This window comes from Amblyomma maculatum, chromosome 3 (assembly GCF_055883805.1).
Source record: "Amblyomma maculatum isolate TAMU_Amacu chromosome 3, ASM5588380v1, whole genome shotgun sequence".
Lineage (NCBI taxonomy): Eukaryota > Metazoa > Arthropoda > Arachnida > Ixodida > Ixodidae > Amblyomma > Amblyomma maculatum.
In genome coordinates, this window is record NC_139346.1 from 59,496,388 (window position 1) to 59,521,435 (window position 25,048).

Below are 25,048 nucleotides of genomic sequence, written 5' to 3' on the forward strand. Positions count from 1 at the left end.
GTTGTCGGGATTTTCACTCAGCCAGGGAACGGGCCAAGCCCAGTTGACGGCCGCTTTTTGAATTTAGTTTTCGTCGCCCAAGTCTGTCATACCGAGTTAGCACCCCGGCAACCTGCCTCATATCTCAGCTGCTTGAGCAGTGTGACAAGCTATTTGGAAGCGTGTGCCTTGAGAAACAAGTCTCAGGCTTGGCGGGCGCACGTGGTTTGTCCATGCCTCTGTTGTGTTCCCACAGTGTGAACCCGGCGTAAGTTGTAACGTCGGATTTCGGTGGACTGCTGGTCTATAATGTGCAGCCGGCCGAGACCTCTGGCTTCTCCTGCGCGCTGAAGCTATGCGGCAACGTCAGCACTTTATTTCTCTGTCACGTGCGCCAGCATCGCGTCGAGAATTGTATTGCGCTGCATGGATACACAAGTCAGAACGGGGTCGACCTTGCAGTCTCCTGGACGGCAGTATTGTAGGCAAATATCACGTAGGGCACAATGATGTCCCATTCCTTGTGATCAGCATAGACGTAGATGGTAATCATGTTTGCTATGGGCTTGCTAGGACATTCTGTAGATAGATAGATGGATGTATTTAAAGGAAAGACAGATAGGTTGGCCGTAATGTTTAAAATCTGGCCTGCTACTCTGCACTGGGGAAGGGGAAAAGGAAGAAGATCATGATGGGTGACGATGTGGGAGAAGGCGCATGAAATATATATAATAGACACAGCAGCTTGCTTTACAAGCATGAATCAAGTCCGGTTGACACAAAAAACGTCAAAGAGCTCGCACTGCCTGGACAACCTTGCCCTTCCCAGTCAAAACGTACTACAGAAATACTACAGAAAAAATTCCTGTAGTTTGTAGTTCGTCGTATTTTTGGCATGTCGTAATTGTGTTGTTTGTCTTGTGTAGTATTTCTGTAGTCTGCGTTGTGTAGTGTGTAGCAATTCTGTAGTCTGTCTTATGTAGTGTGTCGCATGTCTGTAGTCTGTTTTTTGTAGTGTGTCGCAAGTCTGTAGTGTGTTTTGTAGTGTTGTCCTTCTGTAGTCTGTCTCCTGGTGTGTAGTATTTGTGTAGTGAGGTGCATTTCTGTAGTCTCCCTCGTCAAGTAGTTGCTATTGATAAATTAACATACAGCTGCGGAGCACCAGCCTAGCTCTGCATTCCATGCATTCTTAAGTATGGCCATGCACATCAAAAACACCTTACTTGGGGCGAAACAATTTATTAGCACAATACTCCCGGCTGATGACGTTCCTTTTTCTTTTTTCTTCTGCTTGTGCAAGTTCAGCATGCCCTAGCTGAAGAAGAGAAAGACTGTGAGACTGCATGCTCATAAGAAATATACGTACGAATTCCAGAGCTCATAAGTATGCAACGTGTCAACAAAATGTCACCTAGCTATGCAGACCACTGCAGAATTCGGGAGACATCTGTTGACTGCAACAACACATTTCGCATGCACTGCATAGCTCGAATGACCAATTATGAAGAAAACCAAACCATTTTTATAAGCACAATATGCTTCCTTGATAACAGATAGTGAACTCTCACCTATCCTGATCTTGTTAACTTGGCAATTTAGTCAACTTAGTGCTAGCAAAAGTGCATAGCTCCAATGATGTCCAATGCTTGTTAATTGGAGGCACTTATTTGTGCACCAATAATTACAGATCTCAGGCTTTCGCAACTCCTAGATTTAAGCGATGCAATGCTTGGCAGATCAGTGGTGCACGAGATGGATGAGAGGCGTTAGTTTTTTCCTGCCTGCTGGCTGCATTGCAACAGGTAGAACGAAAGGAAGAAGATGGTTTGCACGGTATAAAAAAAAAGAACCCAACAAGGGTAAATAGGGTACGCCTCAGGTCGCAGATGAGCCAACGTTTCGACAAGTGGACATGCCTTCGTCTGGGCATAGCGATCATCACTGCCAGGGGTTTAAATACGCTTTTGCTTCCAAAGAAGAAAAGCTGGAGAGGGGAAAGTCGGTGCGAAAGAGTGGGGAGGAGAGGATGGGTGAGAAGAAAGTGGGTCATGAAGTGGGGAAAAAAAAGACATCTTGAGTATGTACTTATCAGCCATGGAACCAGGGATTCTGTAGCCTGCAAAAGAAGTAAAAGCGGCAGTACCAGGGAAAAAAAAAGGACTGCTATGCTGGTTAGGTGATTAGTCGCCACTAAAGATGGTTTGGTGAAGATACACCTTACAAAGGGAGGCTATGCAAAGGGCCCTGATACGGCATATATCTAGGGGGACAATTCTTAAAAGGAGGGGGTAGGGCGGGGAGTACATAGTCACAGGATAATAACCGCATAGTGAAAAATAATAATAACCTTAAGTGTGTATCTCAACCTGGAACCAGAGATCCTGCGGCCTAAAAAGAAGTAAAAGCGGCAGTACCAGGAAAAAAGAAAGAGAAAAATATCATAGTACAGGTAGATGATTAGTCACCACTTCCGCGGGTTTGGTGCATATACACCTTACAAAGGGCCCTGATAAGGCATATATCAAAGGAGGACAATTCTTAAAACTTTCTACGAAGGGGGCGGAGGGGGGGGAATACAGTCACAGGATAATAAGCGCACAGGGAACCAACACTGACATGAGAAAAAAAAAAGAAAAAAATAATAACGATAATAAAAAAAAATATGTGAGGACAAATTCAAGCAAAAAGTGATAAGGAGGAAATGTGTTTAGAGGAACGTGTAGGGTTATGCTATTGCGGAAGGGAATAGGGTGTACTTGCGTTGTGAATAAACTATACAATTAAGGCTATGTGAGATTGTTTTTCCGAATAGTTATGATGGAGAGGGAATATACGTAAGGGATTCTAGCGTTCCCTTAGATATATTTATTCCCGCTGGTTCCAATGTTCTAAATTTATGAATTAGATACGCTTCTCTATATTTTCTGTCCCTTGCAGATTTAAAGCCAAACTGGAGAATATATAATTTAATTTCTTCGAACTTATGGTCTTTCTGATTGAAATTCTGGGAAACTGCTTTCGGGAGGTTTTTGCCTACGTCTGCCCGATGTCCATTAAGCTGCATGTTCATTGGTTGTCCTGTCTCTCCGATGTACTGTTTATGACAAAAGGAGCATTCTGGAAGGTAGATAACGTTTGAAGATGTGCAGTTAAAGCCTGATTTCATGTGAAAAGTGAAATCGCTTGCATTGCTTTTAACCGTGGTGTCTTTTTGTATATGACTGCACATCTTACATCTAGGTCGAGAGCAAGGGTGTGGTTGTGTTGGATGCTTGTTGTCCAGTTTAGAATGTACTAGAATATCTCTGAGGTTCGCGTTACGTTTGTATGTCACTCTTGGTGTCTCCGGAAATATTTTCTTGAGGCGTTCATTACACGTTAGCATGGAATGGTATTTCCGCAGAATATTGTTTATGTTTGGAAGGACATTGGAGTATTTATTACCAAAAGAAGGCTGTCGTTCGCTGTTGGCCTTTGGTCGTTTCGTGAGCACACCGTTGCGGTTTAAAGTGCTTGCTTTTTCGAGGGCCGTATCATGGGAGTTACCGGGATAGTTCCTCAGGATTAGTGTTGCTTTCAATGAATGTAGTTCGTTTAGGTAGTCACTATCATTGCTACATATTCTTCTAAGCCGTGTCGCCTGTCCTACAAATATTCCTTGTTTACAATGTCTCGGATGATGACTCGTAAAATGTTCTATGTCACCAAGAGTGACATACAAACGTAACGCTAACCTTAGAGATAATCTAGTACATTCTAAACTCGACAACAAGCATCCAACACAACCACACCCTTGCTCTCGACCTAGATGTAAGACGTGCAGTCATATACAAAAAGACACCACGGTTAAAAGCAATGCAAGTGATTTCATTTTTCACATAAAATCAGGCTTTAACTGCACATTTTCAAACATTATCTACCTTCTAGATTGCTCCTTTTGTCATAAACAGTACATCGGAGAGACAGGACAACCAATGAACATGCGGCTTATTGGACATCGGGCAGACGTAGGCAAAAACCTCCCGAAAGCAGTTTCCCAGCATTTCAATCAGAAAGACCATAAGTTCGAAATTAAATTATATATTCTCCAGTCAGGCTTTAAATCTGCAAGGGACAGAAAATACAGAGAGGCGTATCTAATTCATAAATTTAGAACATTGGAACCAGCAGGAATAAATATATCTAAGGGAACGCTAGAATCCCTTAGGTATATTCCCTCTCCATCATAACTATTCGGAAAAACAATCTCACAGCCTTAATTGTACAGTTTATTCACAACGCACGTACACCCTATTCCCTTCTGCAATAGCATAACCCTACACGTTCCTCTAAACACATTTCCTCCTTATCACTTGTTGCTTGAATTTGTCCTCACATATTTTTTTTATTATCATTATTATTTTTTTCTCTCTCTTTTTTTTATTTTCTCATGTCAGTGTTGGTTCCCTGTGCCCTTATTATCCTGTGACTGTATCCCCCCCCCCCTTTGAAGAAAGTTTTAAGAATTGTCCTCCTTTGATATATGCCTTATCAGGGCCCTCTGTAAGGTTTATCTGCACCAAACCTGCCTAAGTGGTGACTAATCATCTACTGGGTACTATGATTTTTTCTTTTTTCCTGGTACTGCAGCTTTTACTTCTTTTGTAGGCCACAGGATCTCGGGTTCCAGGTTGAGATACACACTTAAGGCTATTATTAGTTTTCACTATGCGGTTATTATCCTGTGACTATGTACTCCCCGCCCTACCCCTTCCTTTTAAGAATTGTCCCCCTAGATATATGCCTTATCAGGGCCCTTTGCATAGCCTCCCTTTGTAAGGTGTATCTTCACCAAATGGTCTTTAGTCGTGACTAATCACCTAACCGCATAGTAGTCTTTTTTTTTTCCTGGTATGGCCGCTTTTACTTCTTTTGCAGGCTACGAAATCCCTGGTTCCATGGCTGATAAGTACATACTCAAGATGTCTTTTTTTTTCCCACTTCATGACCCACTTTCTTCTCACCCATCCTCTCCTCCCCACTCTTTCGCACCCACTTTCCCCTCCCCAGCTTTTCTTCTTCGGAAGCAAAAGCGTATTTAAACCCCTGCCAGTGATGATCGCTATGCCCAGACAAAGACAAGTCCACTTGTCGAAACGTTGGCTCATATGTGACCTGAGGCGTACCCTATTTACCCTTATTCGGTTCTTCTTTTTTATACCGTGCATTGCAACAGGTGATGATCATTTTGCTCTCCTCTCACTGGCAACATATCAGAAGAGCTCGACGAGGAAGACGATCACCACACCCATGATGACAATCATTACCTGCTACTGTGATGCTGAACAAATTATAACAGCCAACCACTTAATTCTGCCTAAACTGGACAGAAGAATCAAACATGACCATGAGAAGATATTTACCGCCGCAGGTTACAGCACTTCTCGCCAGGTACCTTGCCACCTTTATGTAGCGCTTCTGCAGCTCATCGGCAGGGCAGGCCTTCGCCTTGAGGTAGTGCCACAAGGAATCTGCAATATTAGGTAATAGGTAATATCAGTGTGGTTAAATATCAATATTACAATCTGACTAGGTTCAAAACTACAAACACTCATCCATAATACCACAGTGCAGATACAACCTGCAAAGTAATATAGGAACGAAGTGAAAGCAAGAACAATGCATGCAGAATCAATGACTGATACAATAACTCGACTATTTACACAATTACTGTAAGGGGATGGGGAACAATAACCATTTGGACAACAAATAATTTAATGCAATTAGAAATTGTGGCACTGTTTGCACTATATACTACAGAAACTAGTGCAATATGGATTGCAAGGTAAGTCTGCATCAATTATCGACATCACAAGGCTAGTTACTCCCACTGTAGGACAAAGTACTGCTCCACTGATTTTCAATTATCACTGTTTTGCTTTACCTGCAGCCATCTGCCCTGCTTCAAGCATACTAATCATATCTCCCAACCAAATTCTTTTCTATTCACAGCTTACAATTTCCTCCTGTCTGAAACTGCTCTGCTACTCAAACTGACCATAAGTTTCTCTGATACCCTAGTTACTCGGCTAGCTTAATCACGGCTACCGAACTTAACCATGGTTAACTGCCAATCGCGGTTCGCTGCTGTTACACAGCTCACTGCCGTTCTCAGTTACAGCAGCTATTGCCCATTAAGTACAACAGCTGAAGCGACGCCGTGATTGGCAGATTGAAGCTGCATTTACAAATATCCTATTTATAAATGGTTCCTGGAGTGTCGTACCGACGAGGTGCCAACAGCGTGGTCAAGCACCACACAAGGGCAGCACCTCCTCGACCACCGTAAACATCATTGCGGTGGCCCCTCCTCCCGCAAACCGTACGCGAACAAAACAGCATATCGCTAGTGCCAATGTCAGAAATGAAGCGAGCAAAATTTGTTGGTGTCTGGAATACTGAGTAGATTACCAAAATTGAATCACTCTTGAGAATCGCTGACCAGTGGCAAATTGCTGCTAAGAGCGATAGCCGCGACAAGTAAGTTTCAACTCAAGCCAAAGCCAGCTGCCGCCGGTGCAAATTGGGCTCAACCGCCCTGCTTGTACTAGCTCTGCGATTTTTGCTTTGCAAAAGTTAACCATATCATTCTTTTACTATGGCAGATTAGGATTCACAAAGGTAGTTTCATGAGTAGACCAATTAGGAAAGCGTCGCTCAGTACCAAAGCGCCGACCGCCGCTTGTGCTTAGAAATTGTTTGGATTATGCCTGGAGGCTAGTTCAGCACTTTTTATTTTATTTTATTTATGGCGCTGAGTTTGCCACACGGCATAAAAGGTGGTGGTAGAGTCACAGGAATGTGTGGAGTGCGGCCATGTGCAAGAAGTCACATAAACTGCACGCATAAATGTTGTTTGTTATCCATAAGTGGAAATGAGAGTCATTAGTCGGTGCAAGTCCAGCTTTTCGTAAAATGATCTTGCGTATATGCAAAGTTCCTGGGCATATCCATATTAGATGCCAGACAGTGGTGTCGCAAGCGGGTTCTTCGCAGTGTGGGCATTTGTCGGGAACTGAAATAGTAGTACTTTGCCACTGGTGTTAGTTCAGCACTTCTGAAGCCGATTACTGCTGGAATTACCCGGAAAAGAGCTACATTGGCATCTTCGCCATGACTTCAACAGTGCATGGCTACAGTACATGGGTGGCTGTAGTAACTGATTAAGTAAAATGAATACGAAAAAGTTTAATGTATAACAAAAAGGTCAACACTATTAAACTTCTGGGTCAATTGCTAGCGCATGAAAGGAGGACAATGATATGAATGACTTGAAGTGTGCTTTTCATATGACGACTCTTTTTGATAGACTTTCCGCTGCTCCAAGCACCAATTTACTCTAAAGAACAAGATTACCTCGGAAGGAGACTGCAGCCATGACATTAGGAGCCGCCTGCTTGTGGGAAAGAGAGCAGTGGTTAGCCTTGACCGCCTAGTAAGAGCAGAGATATTATTCTGCCAACCAAGATCCGTATAACTCGTGCTATATGGTCTTTCCAGTTGTGATGTATGGATGCGACAGTTGGACTGTGAAAAAGGCTGACCGCCGAAGAATTGAGGCGTTTGAATTGTGGTGTTTGCAAAGACTCTTGAGAGTTCCTTGGACTGCCAGAAGATCAAATCAGTCGATATTGTCGACCATAAACCCTGACTGCTCATTGGAGGGTCAAATTCTAAAGTTAAAGCTCAGCTACTTTGGTCATCTGATGAGAAGAGAGGAGTCGCTGGAGAAAGATTTGATGTTGGGAAAGGTTGAGGGTCGCTGGAGAAGGGGTAGGCAGTGAACGCGATGGTTAGATGGCATCCTCGAGGCACTGCAGATGAAGTTATGTGATGTTAGGAAGATAGTGAGAGACCGGAAAGCGTGGCGTGACATGGTCCATAGGGTCACGAAGAGTCGGACACAACTGAACAACTGAACTGAACTGAATAGGGAACTAGGAATCATATTTCTAGCCCTATGTACCTGAAACTGAGGAGACAGAAATTCATCGTATAGTTCTTTGTAACATTTTCTTACAGTGCGCTGCCAAGCTTTCATCTTGGTCGATAAAAAAAGTGTCACGCCTGTTTCTCGTATAGATGCATCAATGTCATTCACAGGTTAATATACACATGAAGACCTTTAGGAGTGCTCTTATTTTGTTCTTTTCGCTGTATAGGAGAGGTGCATGAGCACAACTGCAATGTTCTCCATGAGCGCATAGCAAAATTTGAGCAATCTACCATCTTTTTTTACTATACTTGGAACATTTTTATTTAAATTCAAGTCATCTTATAACTGCTTATTTTGCAACCCTCATAACCGAATCCACTTTGGGGCATTAAACTCCATATACCATATGTACCATATTTAAATATACTGTTCGATCAGAGTTAGGTTTTACGTGAATATTGAATTCGTTCTGCAGGTTCCTGATGACTTTCAAAAAAAAATTTATTGATCTGAGAAATAACACTGCATAACCTTGCCGGGATACTAATGATGCTCACTCGCTTTATAGGGCTGGTTATGAAGTCACTCATTGAAACTCGTGAAAGTGAAAACAGAAAAGCTACATGAGAAGACAGCGCCTGTTTTGGCAATATCGGGCTGGAGTGTCCGCTTAAGATAACTACAGTTACCTTCGCAGCAGCTTTTGTGTCCTTTTCTGTACGAACACATGGGCACTGCAGGTGAATGGGTTGTCAAGGAGTTTTGATTAAACTTCTTATGAATGGACAGTATATAAAACAAAACGTCCACAAACTGCAGGTGTTTGCTATTGCGCTCTTCGCTGTGCGGCCAAAAAGTAGGTGCGACAATTAAGGGTTGTGAACTACCTGATCAAGTTGCAGTGCAGATGTGCAATGCATGATAGCTGCAAAGGCAATTCGTCGCTGAAGGGTCTACTTGTAGTGCTCATGCTGCCCTTTGCACTCATCTTTATCAGACAGTAAGAAACATATGAAAACAGGTGCCATTTTCTTTCTTGTGCCTCGTGGTGTAACTGACCGCACCACAGCTTGCAGGAATACCCAGAACTATGCTTGAAAACCAAACAGACGGCTAGGGTTTTTGCCTACACCCCAAAAGTCACTTCTGTCACCAGTGCCACCGCATCTCCACTGATGTCTCCGGCTGACGCTTGTCTATATAGTACCAAATGTGTGAGCAAAATGGCATCTAGCTCTGCGGACCCCTGTAGAATTAGGGAGCCATCTGTTTACAAGATAGAACACATTTCGCATGCGCTGTAGTACTCTAATGTTCACTTACGAAGAAAACTGCACCATATGTTATAAGCAAAATGCACTTCCTTGAACAGCATGTGGGACGAAATGGTGCATGATACCCAGAACAGCAGTGCAATGACGACAAACACGAAAAGAGAAACGCTACACAAGCACACACTACCAATTATAACACAAAGCGGAACCCCAGCTTTCACTTTCACACCCAAGTACATCACTCTAAAACAACTCTTCTTTCCTAATTACGCAGATATACCTGGCCAACAATAGATGTTAGTAATCCTCCCATCGAAGGTGAGGGGTGGACTTTTTTTTTATTTCCCAAACTTGTCATAAGGCATACTATAGAAAATGCTTTACACAATTTTTGAAATAAAAATTGCGAAATAAACAAAAAATTTCACCCCTCACATTGTCTGCGCAAGACAGTTACTTCTGCCACTTAGACACACACTTAAAGATCACCACACATCTGCATCTGCCATGAATCACGTTCACTCACAATACATCTAAAAGGAGAGTCCAGTTCATGAGTCTTAAAAGGAAAAAACACATCAAGCCAACCCTTCTTGCAGTGGCTGATCGCTTTGGCCAATCTGCTCAGCTGCAGTTTTTTACATAACATGATGACATTTGCTCTACTAGCTTTCTTCTGCAGAAGCAGACAATTCTTAATTCTTCCTAAAATTCTTCACGGTCGCCCTCTCTTCATATAGGCCAGCCAGAAGCACTTTGAAGCCCCCTTTTTCCGTTTGAAGAAGACGAAGGTTATCATCTAAAAACATTGTTTAGAGTATGTTCTTGCAGTACTACATCCATCTTCCGAGAAGTCCTTGGGGTACAATCCAGCCCATCCAATATTCCCCTCATGCACCACACAACCCTGGGGGCTTTGCAGTGGTTCCGGCTAGCCAATACTAACAGAAGGTGACCCAGGCAATTAAGAATTGTGTACTTGTATAGAACAAAGCTAGTAGATCAAAAGCCATCGCAGCATGTAATGCTTGCAGCTCACCAGATCGGCCAAGGTGATCAGTGATTGCAAGGGTTGCCTTGATGCATTTTTTCCCTGTTAAGACTCAAGCTGGGTTTGCCTTTTAGGTGCACTGTGAGTGAACACAATTTGTGGCAGCTCCAGATGTGTGGTGCATTTTTTTTGTATCTCAGTGGTGGAAGTTATGAGCTCTGTTTGGATGATGTGAGTGATGGATTTGGTCTTGTATTCGCTGCTTGGAGGATACCTGGGGTGTGAGGGTGGCAAACATTTACTGTTGGCCAGACATATCTGCTTAGGAAAGAAGAGGTGTGCAAATATGAAGGACTTGTGTGTAGAGAAGGAAGTTGTGCTTGGGCGTTAAAGACGAAGTTTGCATTCTGTTTTGCATTACAGTTGGTAGTGCATGCCTGTGTTGTGTTTCATTCATAGTGTTTGTCTTTGTTGCACCACACTTCCTTGAGGTAAGGTAATGAGCTCACATTTATACTCCTCATGTTAACTCAGAAAGTCAGTCAACTTGGACTCTGCATGTTTCTAGCAAAAGTGTATAAAACTCAATGGTGTTCAATAGAGACATTTAGTTCCACACCAGTAAATACAACATTGGCATTCATAAAACCTAGCTTTGAGCGGTGCAATGCTCGGCAACTCAGTGGTGCAAAGGATAGTGAAGAGGTGTTGGGAGTTTTTTTCCTGCCTACAGGTACATACTTTGCTGACTGCATTGCAGTAGCTAGTGTTCCTGTTGCTGGCTTCTTGAGAAATATGAGAAATGTTTAACAGCAAAAATAATTCAACAAATGATGAGAGTCATAAACTGCTACTTGTGAACAAATTATAGCAGCCAAGCACTTCTGCGACCTAGAGTAGCTCATCTGGAATGGGAGGTTGAGATCGCAATCAACCCATCAAGTTGACCCTTGGAACAGAGCGGCATCAGAGCTGCCATCCCTAAGCCGAGTAATTTGGAGGGGTTGTTAAAAGGGCTTTACATCTGTGTCTTGTGCTTTCACACAATGCAGTAGCTTAGTACTGCATGCTGATGCATATGTGCCAGATGATAGAGGCGAAAATAAGAAATTAGTCATTTAGCAAATAGCAAAGTGCCCAGAAGAAATGAGCATGGGCAGGACATGTAGTGTGAGGAGAGGATAACCAATGGACGCTTAGCATAACAAACTGGATTCCAAGGGAAGGAAAGCTTAGCAGGGGCAGCAGAAAATTAGGTGGGTGGAGGAGGTTAAGAAGTTCGCAGGGGTCAAGTGGATGCAGCTACCACAGGACCGGGTTAAATGGAGGAATATGGGAGAGGCCTTCGCCCTGCGGTGGGTGTAGTCAGGCTGATGATAATGATGATGAAGGTGCATGTATATGATTGACTATCTTGTGAAATGAAACTAAATATCAATGAGACAGCTGCACAGTGCAGTAGAGAACTACATTGACTGCCCAGAGAGCTAGCCTTGAAGACAGAATGTGGAGCTTGAAAGGCTGCCCACATCACCATCACACTACCTCTCAGCAGGAGTGACTTGTGGTCAGTAGGCTGCCAAAGCTCAATGAATCAGGAAGACTGCATTTGTAATAAATGCTCAAACTCATTAAGTTACACTTATTGAGTTATGTTTATTTTTCCCTCCCAAGGAATAAATACTGGTGCAAAAGTGCTGAAGACCATCTAAGGTTACCATAAAACCTCCAATATTTTTTTCGGTATAATGAGCAGAAACACACCTTTTGACTGCTTTCCTGCCTGTTGTGAGACTGCAGCATCACCCAAAGAGGCCTTGGCACTCACAGTGGTTCACTGTTATTGAAACAAAAACAACAATTAGTGTTTTGCACACACAAATGTTCTACCCATAAAAAAGTTTTTTAAATGTGCAACAACAGCACAGCCCATTCTAGTAAAAAAAATGTTTTCTTTACCTACAGTAAAAGAAAATTTTAGCAGTGACAGAACAGCTAGCATGAACAGAACAACTTTGAAGGAAATATTTAAGATCCGTCATAACATCAATTATGATGTACTAAAAGAAGTGGCTCATGAAAGGGGTGCGTGAGGTGTGGTCCGCACAGAGTGCAGCGCTCAGAGGGTGCAGCTGGGCAGTGAAAGAAAGGAAGTGGTGGGGAGCAAAATGAATTATTGTGTAAAAGCGCGTATTGGTACTGCTGAGACACTGACTGGAGAATGCGACCTTCTCGTAAACTAATTGTTCTGTTTGGAGTTCTTGAAAACACAGGCCTTAGTTTATGCCAGACTCCATGCCAAATTAATGTTGAACTGGGCCTGTGCATGCGGGTGCACCCTGAAAACACCAGCATTAATCTGATACCCATCAGAAACCCCTGCACAAAAGCATGTTAGATGACACCAGTCAGCAGCCGTACTGCCATGCCTCTTTTTCTTTATATGCAGTTCAGTCTCCTTTCCCAAGCGGGCATTGCTGGCAGTATCTCTCAGGCAGTTGTCTTGTTCATTTATCTCCTGTGCCTTTCTCGCTACTCGATCCAGTCCCATCCGCCTCACAATTTCAAAACGCCGAAAGGCACAGAATGCCTGTTGTTGAGTGGAATGGCAAGTCAGATCATGACGTGCTGACCACAAAAAAAAATATGAGAAGGAGGGCACTTTTAGAAAGGCCAGGTGCTTTAAAAGGAGAATTGAGAATGTACCCAAGAGTGCTCACGTAGTGCATTATTCTCTCTGGAAAAGGCAAAGTCATCGTTAAAATGAGAAATTCAACTGAAAGCATTAACAAAATTGAGCCTGGGGATGCCCCCTGTCTCCCAGCTCCAAAAGGCCATTTGGCGCTCAACATTTTTTGTTGGTATGGCACCAATCAGCATTGGTAACTTTGCAGTCTAGATGCGGAAATCAGTCTGCACCTTTTCGAGGTACAAGTGGACTTCCAATACTTCTCATACTGGGCAATCACCTGTCTTAATCAAGCCACTTAGTTAAGTCAATGAATGTCCTCGCAACTTACACATGCTAGTGCTTCTGCCTTTTTTGGAAATATGTTCTTTTGACGTAATGTTTTAATGAATTGTCATTCCTGGTACAATATCGCTGCATCTAAGGGTTAAAAAAAAATACACTTTACTTGCTCTGCATGGTTGGGTGCAAAAGCAAGCTTGACTTCAAAGGAAACCATGAGGACAGAGAAGGAAGTTACGATTTGGTGCTTAAAACATGGGGAGGGAGAAAGGGTGCCGCTCCTTTGCACCAGGTGCGGGTGACCCTAGAGACGCCAGTGCTAAAAGAAACAAATGCATTCCTGTAAAATGTACCTTTTAATTGAGAATATATTTTGAAAAACCTTCAATCGTTTTGTGGAAAATTCTTTTCACCATATCCAGAACAGCTGCTCCTGAACAAATTTACGACTGTGTATCTTAAGCCTGCTGAAGAAGCTGACGTTGAGAGATTTTATGTGGACCTACAATGCCTTTTAGACCGCACCCCATCATCAGACGTCGTTTTTCTCATAGGAGACTGGAATGCTAAGGTCGGGAGTGAAGAAGTATCCGGAATTACAGGCAAGTTCGGTCTTGGTGAGCCAAATGAAGCTGGGCAGAGGCTAGTAGAGTTCTGTCAAGAAAACAAACTGACCATAGCGAATACTCATTTTCAACAGCACAAGAGGCGCCTGTACACATGGATTTCACCGGACGGTCTGTACAGGAATCAGATCGATTATATTATTTGCCGGCAGAGATGGAGAAGTGCTATACAAGCAGTAAAAACAAGGCCTGGGGCCGATTGTGGCACCGATCATCAGCTTCTTGTTGCCAAAATTAAGCTTCGATTGAGGAAAACGCAGAAAACTAGAAGGCCTTTCAGGTATGATCTGGATCAGATTCCATTAGAATATGCTGTGGAAGTGAGGAATCGATTTCAAGAATTAGATCTAGAAGACAAAGAGCCCGAAGAGATGTGGACTGATGTTCGTGATATAATACAAGAAGTTGCTACTAAGGTAGTTCCAAAGCAAAAGAAATGCAAAAAAGCAAACTGGTTATCTGAAGAGGCTTTGCAAATAGCTGAGGAAAGGAGGATGGCAAAAGGTATGGGGGAAAGAGAAAGATACAAGGTTCTCAATGCGGATTTTCAGAAAATAGCAAGGAGAGATAAGAATGCCTTCCTGAACATACAGTGTCAAGCAGTTGAGGACAACAGCCAATTAAGGAACACAAGAGCTCTGTATAAGACAATCAAAGATATCAAAGGAAGCTTCTGTGCTAAGCTGGGCGTGATAAAGGACAAACGAGGCAAGGACCTCACTGAAGCCTCAGAGATAAAGAAGAGGTGGCAGGAATACACAGAAGAACTGTACAAGAAGGACCCGGATGTGCAAGCCCAACATAGGACGGTTGTGATTACTGATCTCGAGCCGGGCATCCTGAAGAGTGAAGTTGAATGGGCCTTAGCCAGCCTTGCTAAGAACAAAGCTAGCGGAATTGATGGTATTCCAGCTGAGTTGCTTCAAAACCTCAACCACGACGCTGTTAACACACTGCATACATTATGTCAAAAGATTTGGACAACCCTGCAGTGGCCACAGGATTGGAGGAGGTCAATTTACATCCCCATTCCAAAGAAAGGCAGTGCCAAAGATTGTTCCAACTACCGCACGATCGCGCTTATTTCGCATGCTAGCAAGGTGATGTTAAAAATCCTGCAAGGTAGGCTGCAGCAGTATGTGGATCGGGAGCTTCCGGACGTGCAAGCTGGGTTTCGCAAGGGCAGAGGAACTAGAGACCAAATTGCCAACCTTCGCTGGATCATGGAAAAAGCAAGAGAGTTCCAGAAACCCATTTACTTCTCCTTTATTGATTATGCGAAAGCGTTTGACTGCGTAGATCACAGCAGATTGTGGCAAGCTCTCCAAGAGATGGGAGTTCCAATTCACCTCATCTGTCTCCTCAGGAACCTTTATGAAGGGCAAGAGGCCACAGTCAGAACTGGTCATGGTGTTACTGATTGGTTTCCGATTGAGAAAGGGGTGAGGCAAGGCTGCATACTGTCGCCCTGCCTATTTAACCTATATGCAGAGTGCATCATGAGGAAGGCCGGTCTGGACGAGTCTTCAGCTGGAGTGAAGATTGCTGGAAAACGTATCAACAACCTTAGATATGCGGATGATACCACTTTAATGGCAGAAAGTGAAGTGGAACTCAAAAGACTTCTGATGCGCGTACAAGAAGAGAGTGAGAAGTTTGGGCTTAAACTGAACATTAAAAAGACGAAGATCATGGCGTCTTGCCCTATCAAGTCCTGGAGCATCAATGGACAAGAAGTGGAAGCTGTGACAGATTTTCTGTTCTTGGGCGCCAAGATTACCTCGGAAGGAGACTGCAGCCATGAAATTAGGAGACGCCTGCTTCTGGGAAAGAGAGCAATGGTTAGCCTCGACCGCCTAGTAAAGTAAAGAGCAGAGACATTAGTCTGTCAACCAAGATCCGTATAACCCGTGCTATGGTCTTTCCAGTTGTGATGTATAGATGCGAGAGTTGGACTGTGAAAAAGGCTGACCGCCGAAGAATTGACGCGTTTGAATTGTGGTGCTGGCGAAGACTCTTAAGAGTTCCTTGGACTGCCAGAAGATCAAATCAGTCGATATTGTCGACCATAAACCCTGACTGCTCATTGGAGGGTCAAATTCTAAAGTTAAAGCTCAGCTACTTTGGTCATCTGATGAGAAGAGAGGAGTCGCTGGAGAAAGATTTGATGTTGGGAAAGGTTGAGGGTCGCCGGAGAAGGGGTAGGCAGCGAACGCGATGGTTAGATGGCATTCTCGAGGCATTGCAGATGAAGCTATGTGATGTTAAGAAGATAGTGAGAGACCGGAAAGCGTGGCGTGACATGGTCCATAGGGTCACGAAGAGTCGGACACGACTGAACGCCTGAACTGAACTGAACTGATCGGTGAAACAGTAGCAACAGCCAGAAAAGTAAACTATTGTTTAAAGCAGTGAGACTGCAACTCGACACTATTACATCGCACCACTGGCTTGTGACAGTGTACTCAAGTTCCCATCTTAGCATCTTCTTTAAGGAGAAGTACATGTGCCCTCATAACCCTGTGTACATTCCCCCTCCCTCGTAACTTAACGAGATTGGAGGAGGTTTCCCTTAGGAGGATAAGAGCTGGGGCGGCCCTTACCCCGTCGGTAACATGCCGATGGCAATCTCAAGCAGACATCGGACCAACCACATGCCCGAAGTGTTCCACACCAGCTGCAGAAGTGAGCATTCGCCACCTGCTGCGGACTTGTGCAGGGACAAAGGCATCAAGGACACAGATTCTGCGGGAAGTGGGACTAACCACAACAAGGGAAGAGGACTTCTCTAAATGGCTCACCGACAACAATAAGAGCGGGCGCCTGCTCCGGTTCCTTACGGAAAATATTTTACATAAGTTTCTATAATATGCCTTCTGGCAAGCTTTCGATAAAAAAAAAGTGATGACAAACTTCCCCTTCCCTCTCAAAGCCGCCTGCCAAGCTTGATAAATTTCTAGCGTGCTATCCAGCTGTCCTGATATTGATGGTCATGACATCGAAGAGCGCACACCACCAGTGAGAAAGCGCATCGTGCTGTCGCAGAGCTACCGGAAAGCCGAAATTAAGTGATGTTTTTCCTGTTTATTTTTTTTTTAATATCTTGAAGTTATTGTCAGTCACATACATCCCATCCTGCCAGTTTGGGCAACATGACCTAAGGCACTGCATCATTAACATGCTCACTTGTTCTTTAATTCAGCATTGTTTCTGCAATGTGTTCGACATTTTTTTCAGTGAGTCCCCTGACAACAGCTTCAGTTTAATGGCTGGATACATTGTCCCCTATGCAAATGTCATGAGGAGATTGTTAGGAATATGAATCACAAACATAATCTTCATTATGAAAAATGAAAGGTGATAAATAATAGTATCTGCTACCAAAAACCCAGTTCACACTGGAGGAACACATCAGCGGCATGAACAAAACACATTTGCCAGCAAGCCAGAAATTTTTTCACTAAAAACTTGTTTCCAAAGAGCTGAGAAACAAGGCACGTTGTCGGGGTGTTGCCTCGGGCAACGAAAACTAAATGGAGACAGCGTCCGTCAGCATTATTTGATTTTTTCGCCAGCTGAGCAAAACTTCCGGCAACAACACACCACCACAGCATGCACTTAAAGGTAACTGACCATTTTTTAACAGTTTCCATGCATCAAGACAGCACTTAAAGAAAACTCTTCTTCATCGCTTTGTTGCATGACGTAGCATGGCGCCTTGCAAGCAGTCAGACAGGCTGCCGATGAAACCAGCTGTGCTGGTGCCGCATGTTTCCCTTTCTCCTCCATGCACAGTATTTGGCCCCAGAAATGAGCACGCAGGCAGTATGGGACTATACAAGTGGCTATGCTTGAGGAGCAGTAAGGGAGCAGTCAGTTTTTTTTTTTTTTCAGTGAGACAAGGAGCTCGCCAAGTGTTCCCGTAGAAATTTCCACTGTGTAGCTGGGTGACAGGTACATATTTCCAGACAGTTATTGTTAAAGTGGCGAGATGGTTGCCAAAGCTATGCAAATGTGCTGTTGGCAGACAAAGGTTTACCAAATGTTTCTGCAGTGTGAACCAGGCATAACAGTTTACTTAGTGTGACAATATGCTTCTATCAAAAACAATGGCTTGTTTCAGCAGACTTGGCACTGAGTCTGACGGTAACTTTTTACTGGACTAAGGATACTCCTATAACGGATAAGATTCTCTATCTGGTTTCATCCAAAAACTTTATAACTTACCATATGAGATCTACATGCTGCTAAAAATATGCCACGGCACCTAATTTAAACAGTGCTAAGAGGACTCACTGAACAGAATATCAAACGCATTTGCAGAGGCAATAATAAAGACAGTATCCAAAAAGAAGTAGCACTGCAGCAAAGCACGCCATCTCTTGCTGTACTGGGTTCGAGTGCACATTGCGATAGCCACCGATGCTGCATCTCGGGTAGTTTTCCGGCATACCTGGCCGCAGTACCTCGTTCTTTCAGCAGTTTGATAGATCACGGCCGTCCCACTGCTTTGCCACAGTGCGATATGCACTCCTCTTCATTACAACCATGAACAGCAGAGCTGCCGAACGCCACACTAGAAACTTGTCTGGCAATCCCCCGTGCAAAAGTGAGAGCGAAATTTTTCATAACTCATGGCACTTTGGCCACAAGCAAGCGGCACTATACAACAGTGTAGCACTACTGATTCTCTGTGGCAATGAGTGGTGGCCAATTTAGTTTTTTAGCCGACAATACATACCATATACTAGATAGTATGTACAATGCTGAAGCATTTATGTTCTTATGATTTTAGCAAAATTCATAAAAATTCTGTGCCTGTGAGAACATGCAAATATCTGAAAAGCATAAACATTTCCTACCTGATGGCTGTGGCAGAGGTAGAAGTGGTACAGTGCTGCTGTGGGACCTATGGTTTGTACTAGCTGAAGGCTGGTTCGGGACTGAAAGGTAAAGAAATACAGCGAATTGTTTAATTTCTATCAGAGACACTTTCGAAATTTTGCCACACTCTACAACTAATGTTTATGCAACTCAAGCGGGGAGGAAGTAAAAAATTCCCCTCATCTAAAGTTTTTTTATTTCTGAAGACCACTGGTACTATTTTACCCTCCACCTCTGTAAGAGGACACTTCACAGACACTGACAAATGAGTTTTAAAGGACACTGAAAAGTCAGGTTGCACTAGCATGGCCCTAAAGCCACTACGCTAGTCTTATTGGTTATTCATTTACTTTCATTTACAGTTTATAGTACATACCACCCTGTTTAGCATGCAGTCGGTTCATGCATTTGAATCCTTAGATTTAGAGCAGGAAGGTACTTTACAAACGTTATGCATATTTGTAAAGAACATGAGAATATCTGTAAAAGCAAAAACTCACACCTGGTGGCTACAGTGGAAGTATGACCAGTGCAGTGCTGCTGGGGGAACTATGGCTTGTATCAGCTAAGGCTGGCTTGGGACTGAAAGTTAAAGGAGCACATAAGATGGTTTCATTTCCAGCAACTACCTCTGAAACAGCATTCTAAATTATTCACTCTTTTTCAACTTAGGTGTATGCTATTTGGCTTCTTACATTTGCTTTTTAATTCCAATGGCTGAGTACTTGCAATTGTTGAAAACCACTGGGACAATTTTACACTCCTTCAAAGTAAGCGGGCACCTTAGAGGGACTGAAAACTAAATTGAAAAGGGCACTAAAAGGAAATGGTGAGTCAGGTTGCACTGATTGCCATACATCAGATGACAACAAATATGCTCTGTACCAAATATTTGCCTTTATAACCAAGATATTTGTATTAAGGCAAAAACCGGCAGCCCCGTTAGAGGCACATTGCTCAGGGCGGTCGTGAATGACATAAATATGACAGCTCGCAAGGAACAACTTTAAGCTTGTCAGTGGGAAACAGCTATTGCAATATGAGGACAGTAGAGTGGCAATTCAAGAAAAGAATTCAGTTTGCACCTCTGCACCTTGTTAAATCAAGTAAAGCAGTGGCACTTCTCTGCTGCTTAGCAGTTACACAAGAACTTAGCTTCTGCAGATTAGTTACCCTAACAATCGTATGAAAGCATTGTTATCAGGCAAAAGGCCAGTCAATTGCTAAAAAAAATATTGAAAGCATCGTTGCAAGGCAAAAGGCCAGTCAATTGCTAAAAAAAAATTCATGAAAGCATCATTGTCAGGCAAAAGGCTAGTCAGTTGCTAAAAAAGAATAATGAAAGAATTGTGTTTTGAAAAGAATTGTTGTCACGCGAAAACCCAGTCAATTGATAAAAAAAAATTAATGAAAGAATCGTTGAGTGTCTCCGCTGGTATGCGTGCCGCTACAGGGATTCTACTACCTCCAAAACCTCGCCGCACGCTCGTCGAACCACCAAGACGATTTGCACTGCAGCCCCGTGTGACAGTGCAACCAGAGCTCGTGCTTCTATAGGGCGTGGGGGCGGTCTTTCCTCTCTCTTGCGTGCACTCCCTGCTTCTGCACTGCACTTGCGGTTCTTTGACTTTGTGAAACTAAAGTAGGCTATGAAACTCGCTGCAAAACCCAGTAGAACTGCGTCTAGCCAGACCACAGCTATCGCGCAACCCTTCTTTGTGTGTAAGGGGGGGGGGGGGGGGGGTTGCGGACTCAGCAAATAGCTTGGTATTGCGCACTTTGTCTCATGATTTGTTTTTCACAAAAGGGGGGGGGGGGAGGAGGGGGTTGTTTAAGGCGGAGTCACACTGCGGAAACAGTTGGTCAACTCTGTCCGTCAACAGCGTGTTGGCGCAGTGTTGGCGACCCTGTCACATCGCGCCAACACGAACTATTGGGAAGCATGTCGTTGTCGCCCTCCAACAGCTGCCGCGAACTTGTTCTCCTACAGTTGGGCGACACCGTGTCACACCGCGGAAACTTGCTGCTCGTTGAGTCGCTGATGTCAGGAGCCGCCCATTTTGCTACTATTTCGCCCAAATTCATGCGCTATACACGTGCCTGTGAAAAATTTAATAGACAAAGAGGCTGTCCCAATTACGCTGAGCTTGCTTTAATGATGAACGAGGGCTCTGTTATTGTGGGACCCTCGGTTCGGCTCTCACTGTGGTCGATCTCCTCAGGTCCCGTCCTGAGAAATGATGAGCAGTTTGGAGGAATGGGCAGAGGCTTACGGCAGAGAAGACATTACATGAGATTTATCTACATACTTACAGGAGTACAGGAAAGTCACATGAGAGGCATTTGTGAGGCCTCGACCGTGAGAACACGAATCCGACAGACCACCACCATGGCTTGCAACACAACACGAGTGGAATTCCTCGTCCGGACGACGAGTCGGCGTTCTGACCGCACAACCATACAGCTCGCCCACGCGAGCTTCGCTGATTCGATCACGTCATACGCCTTATTAATAATTAACGACTCGATTACAAATACACTTCTTCATTTCACACACGCACGTTCGCACACAGTTTTCAAACATCCGCTCTCTGTGCTGACGCACCACTCACTCCTTCGCCCATTTCTTCACGTGCCCGCTCTCATTGTCGACGCACCACGCACTGCTGCTCGGTGTCCCGTGATCGCACTCTCTCGCATCAAAGCATGGACGCTGTATTTGCTGCGCGCTAGGCCCATTCCACAAAGAAAACACCACTACCAAAACAAGGTAAACACGGATGGCACGGCGCCAGCCACCGCGGCGCCGAATCGTCGGAGGGACGCTGCAGATGGGGGTTGTCAGTTTACATGTTCTCAGGCACACACACGGGACGCTCACGTTTGGTTCAAGGTTCACACAGCCGCCGCCAAGGCGGGAATTCCCGGCGCAATAAGTCAGCCGACGACGTTACGGCTGGCAGGCAAGCGCATATCATCGCCACCCGCGGGAGGCGCCGTTGCCGAAGCTCCGTGCCCTTGCCAACGGGTGAATGCGCTGCCTGCAAGACGCCACAACGTGGGAAATGGTTTGCATGGAAACTCTGCAAAAAAAGAAAACCGTATCTGCAAGTAGGAAATTCGCAGGAATGAGTCAATCAGCTCAAATATGAGTACTTTGGTTGGTCTGTTGTCGTCCGGAAATTCGCCCGGCCAGCGAACAGGCCGAACAGCGTTGAGGACACTGTTTCCTGCTTGTTTTGGTTGCCAAACACTGTCACACCGAGGTAACACTGCAGCAACCTGTTTGGCTTCCCGACTGTTCGTGCGGTGTGACATGCTGTTGGGGAACAAGTTGGTTCGGAAACTTGTTGACGGCTTGTTTGGCGAACTTGTTCGGTTGATGTCGCTGTTGTGTTTCCGCAGTGTGACTCCGCCTTTATACTGCGCACAATTTGTCCCGTAGTTGCCCATGATTTTTTTTTTCAGAGGTATCGCGCGAACGGGCCCCACAAATCTCTAGATGGACCCTTGGGGTCCGCAGTGTTTATATTGCACACTTTGTGCCGTAGTTACGCATGATTTTTTTTTTTTTTACGGCTATCGTGCGAACGAACCCCGCAAAAATGTCTTGATGGACCCTTGGGGTCCGCAGTGTTTATATTGCACACTTTGTGCCGTAGTTACGCATGATTTTTCTTTTTTTTTTTACAGCTATCGCGCGAACGAACCCCGCAAATCTCTAGATGGACCCTTCGGGTCCGCAGTGTGTATATTGCACACTTCGTGCCATAGTTACGCATATTTTTTTTTTTACAGCTATCGCGCGAACGAACCCCGCAAATCTCTAGATGGACCCTTCGGGTCCGCAGTGTGTATATTGCACACTTTGTGCAATAGTTACGCATATTTTTTTTTTTTACAGCTATCGCGCGAACGAACCCCGCAAATCTCTTGATGGACCCTTGGGGTCCGCGGTGTTTATATTGCACACTTTGTCCTGTAAGTTAGTCATGAATTTTTTTTTATCCGCGCATGTCGTGGAATATGTGTCTGCATATTTACTTGCACTGATTTTCAAACCTCAAATATAAATAACTGAATTCACAATGGTGACATGTCTAAATAACAGCCGCTTGAATGCATAAAGAAGTGGAGAAAGGCTTACCTGTCGATGTACTCGCCCCTAGCTGCCTCCGACCGTATACCGAGACGACACAGAAACACTCGAGACGACGACGGACCCACCGCTGTTAGTTAACGACGCTCGCTGGGACTAGGAAAGAAGCTGATGCCGACTTGACACGCAGGTAGAAGTAAAATACGGCAGAGAACACAAAACGCGACCCAGCCCACCGAGATTCAACCAAGCAAACGGCCATTTGCAAACAGCTGCGTAGTACGGTAACTGTGGAGCAGTGACTCGTGAGAAGGCGCAGACGATATATATAAATACAAACGCGCCAATAATTATTTGAGGCTATTTAATTATTAAAACAAAAATTAAACCGGTTTTTGAAAGGTTTTTGAGAGCCAAAATAAAGCTTTAGTTTTCTTTAACTTTTAACCAATGGTAAGCATTGACAGCCCTTCCGCGGGAAGTTTGAAATTGTGGATTGTTGCAGTGTGCGTGCTTTTGTCCGCATAAATTAGCAGAATGGTATCCTAGCGAGTACTGCCCATCATGTTCCCTTTGCGGAGATCAGAGGGCAGACCTATAGTACATTTTGTTTAAATGTGAATTTTGAAACCCCCGGAGGGCCTGTAGATTACCGATTCGGAACAGTGAGAGGCTGCATTACTTAGCTCTGATCCAGGCCGGCAACACGCCATCACGGCCTGGGCCAAGGAGGTCGCCGAGAGCCATCCAACGACGACCACCCCCTAGGCGGCTTGAGGGGAAGCGTCCTCTCACGAAGAAAAAACAAACCAAATTCTCATCAATAAAGCTTTCCCCTCCGAGTTTGGGAACGGCGGTGAATGTAATGGTTATGTTATCCTGGGTACACTGCGGTAAATTAGTTTTGAATGTATAATGACCGTCTCAGTCCGACAGCGCCTGTTCGGAGACACTCAGTTAAATGTTTTTGTGGAACAAGTCTCTTGCGCGACACATATCAGCGAAAAAAATGCGTCCCGCGACACACATCTCTCGAAAGAAATGCGGCGCGCGACATACATTCCGCGACAGAAATTAGTCATGCGACACATCCCAAGCAGACATCTGTCGCAAGACAGAACCCGCGACAGATATTTCTTCCGTGCGACACAACCCGCGACAGGCCTCTTTGTCGCACGACAAAGGACAAGAACAATGTTTGTCGCACGACAAAACCCACTACATACACCTTTGTCGCAAGACAAAGGACAAGACAGAAGACTTTTTTGCGACAGAAACCACTACAGGCAATTTTGTCGTTGCGACAGAACCCGCGACACAAGTATCTGTCGCACGACAAAAGCGCGACTGAGACGCTTGTCGCACGACAAAAATATGTGTCGCGCGACATATTCACGACACAAAATTCTGTCGCGCGTTTTGATCGGGTTGTCCTGCCAAGCGCCCAGCAGTAGTTTTTACGACAGAGGCCTCTTGTCCGAACGCTTCATGGAAGGAGCTAGCACATTTCTTTCACATGAGTACACAGGGGCAAAACAATAATATATGGTACACAGTCTCCGGGATGCCACAAGTTGAACATTCCGGGGAGTCCATCTATATGTAAGTACCTGCGAGTGGAAGCCACATTTAAACGAAGTTTATTTAGCGAGCATGCATAATGACGCGGAATATAAAATTTTAATGTTTGATCGAGCTTTTTACACGAATATGTCGGGTGTCTTGCTGTGCCCTAGTAAGTTGCCGTAGCATTCTTCATAGAGTTCGTGAAAAGACACGTCGTATCCGCTCTTGAAAAAAGCACTCTTTTTGGAGGCCATTTTTAGTGCACTTTTCGCTTCTACAGTGGGCAGAGATCCATTAAAACATTATTCTGTGGCCTTGCAGTCGAGCAGATGTGGGGAGCTCCATAATGTTTAGTTCCAGAGACTAGTAGGCAGTGTGGCGTAAGATATTTAAAAAAAATTGAAATGCGGTTTTTGAGTTCGAGAAAATTAATAGACCATTTGTTGAGGTGGTTTCTCAATTATGTAGCGATTAGATCCCCGAATGACTACAAGTTCAGTTGATCTAGAAGTATGTTGCGAAAGAAAATGTAGAGTCGCTTTCTGAGCTCGTATGATCCTAGCTGTAGCGGATGCCTATGTTGACACAGATCCGTCGGTGTATACGTGAGTATAGTTAGGATATTCTGACTAGATGTGCGCCAGAGTACATTTTTTGAGACCACTAAGTGGCAGCATTGATTT

The 25,048-nt window shown here is 44.3% G+C and overlaps 1 long non-coding RNA gene across 5 annotated transcripts; it reads right to left on the reverse strand.

The window, feature by feature from the left end:
• Positions 1-1,197: 1,197 nt before the first annotated feature.
• Positions 1,198-23,111, reverse strand: LOC146194839 (uncharacterized). Of its 5 annotated transcripts, none has more exons than XR_014705925.1 (7): positions 22,848-23,111; positions 21,014-21,741; positions 19,203-19,282; positions 18,679-18,759; positions 11,984-12,056; positions 5,382-5,489; positions 1,198-1,294 (listed from the first exon to the last, which is right to left on the reverse strand). It is a non-coding gene; the product is annotated as an uncharacterized LOC146194839 (long non-coding RNA). The 5 variants fall into 5 exon arrangements; XR_014705923.1 differs by having other exon boundaries at positions 21,014-21,783; positions 22,848-22,863; XR_014705926.1 differs by lacking the exon at positions 21,014-21,741 and having other exon boundaries at positions 22,848-23,094.
• Between the last annotated feature and the right edge of the window lie 1,937 nt (positions 23,112-25,048).